This window comes from Carassius auratus, unplaced genomic scaffold (genome assembly GCF_003368295.1).
Source record: "Carassius auratus strain Wakin unplaced genomic scaffold, ASM336829v1 scaf_tig00215316, whole genome shotgun sequence".
Lineage (NCBI taxonomy): Eukaryota > Metazoa > Chordata > Actinopteri > Cypriniformes > Cyprinidae > Carassius > Carassius auratus.
The window spans coordinates 328,331-330,330 of NW_020528035.1; positions in this window are offsets into that span (position 1 = coordinate 328,331).

Here is a 2,000-nt window from a genome sequence, read left to right on the forward strand (position 1 = left end):
GGATTTTTATGATGGATTTATGCACTATATTTTGCTTCAAAACCGCTATTCACTGCCATTATTAACCTTGGAAGAGCCAAAACATTTTAAGTAGCCTAACACAATCTATTTCCAGAACATGATGCATGATGGGATTTGCTTAGCCTTGAATACTGCTCTGAAACAACATTCGAGATTATGTGGATGTAGTGTGGGACAATCTTGTGCACTTGATTCCCGTTGCGCGTGCACTCCAGTTGACCACAGTTGTAGCTTTATGGACTCATTGGGTCTGTCTCCGTACACTTGCAGTCTTTGCATTTGATTACTACTATATACTTACATTACATATTTCATTAAGTGTTCAAGGGCAAGTAAAGTTTTTACAGAGCTTTACTTACCCATTTAATTGAATTTTTTGTACATTAAACATCTACATTTCTGTTTAGTAGTGCCCATGAATGACAATTTAATTGTGGTGCTTTTAATTGTGATCAAATATAAAATGTATATAAAATATACTATACTTTACATTTCATAAAAATATCAAATTAAATTAATTTACACATAATTTTCTTTGACATCTCACAATTTCAGGACATGTGAGTTCTTAAACATGATGAATGGCAGAATATGCTTAGCCTGAAACACTACTCAGAACAGTTTGGATTTAGTGTGCATTACTGAGCAGTCCTGGAAAAGTCTTGTTTACTTACATCCTGTTAAATTTACACATTCTCAAGTGGCCAAGAATGCAAATGTTGGTATTGAGACAGCCCCAATTTTGGAAGTCACCTGACCTGTAATTTTCCTTCTGAACATAGATGTCACTAAATATCTCATTTAAGCACATGCACTGAATGGCTATGCTAAACATCAGTGTTTGTGTGATTTCTGTGTGACTATCTGAATTTAAGTCAACTGATCCACTTGATTAAACAGAGCAAGCATACATCTGCATTGTACACTTCTTCTGTTGTGAATTTTCCATTCCTTGTGCTTTAGTAGAACGTTTGATGCACTGGACATATTAAATCAGACCGAATATCAAAGTTATCTCTGCTCATTTCACCACCACATTGTTCCCTGCTTCCTTTGTCTCTTGGACTGAAAGAAAAATGTACTTTCTTTTGACTAGTATTTGGATATCAAGTCCAAAATTATGGCACAGGTAAAAGATGGTCCAGTAAAATGCAATCATCTCTCAAATGTAACCATTTAATAACAAATAACCTAGCTATTGTTTTATATTATATAAATTGTTTTTATATGAAAATTAAACCTATTATCTCTCTGGAGTTATAGTTGTCATTGTTAAGCTTGTTGTCCAATCAGAAACAACTATTATGATGTCATTGTTTACATCTGTTGGCAATTATTTGCTATATTTATTTTTATTCTCCTCTGGGACCTACAGTAAATGTACCTTGAAAAGGCAGATTTTTATTGTTTGAAAAACAAATTGATGACAAATTATGTAAAAAGTCAGTGTTCATTCTGTCTCCTTGTGATAATTATTTATAGTTTAATTTGTTGCATCAGACTTATTGGGACACGTCAGTTTTTACGTAAGTTGTCTTCGCATGGTTTAAGTTACTTCCAATGACAAGAAGGTCACACTATTACAGTGCGTGTGTTGTGCAGGGTAAGGTGTGTTCGGTCTGACAGTTTGCAGCCATATTATGAGCAATACTATTGACAATGGATAATTCAAAAAGGCAACCATGTGAGGAGTCATCTCAAAGAAAATAAAATTTGTTCAAAGAAGAGCTTCTAGTAAAAAGGGACTGTGTGGAACTTGTAATGAACAGGTATCTTACCTGCTTGTTGGGCAAGAAAGGTTATCTTTGGGTCCATTTCAAATCCTTTGCAGTCTTGGAGCTGTCACCATATCAAAACAGCAGTCTGATATAGATAAGTTAATTTTCCCTTTTTGCTTGTAAGCTCTTCTCCGAATCAGTAAAATTATTTTTAAGGGACTATAAAACACATTAGACATAAATCAAGTGTTTCTGTTTTAT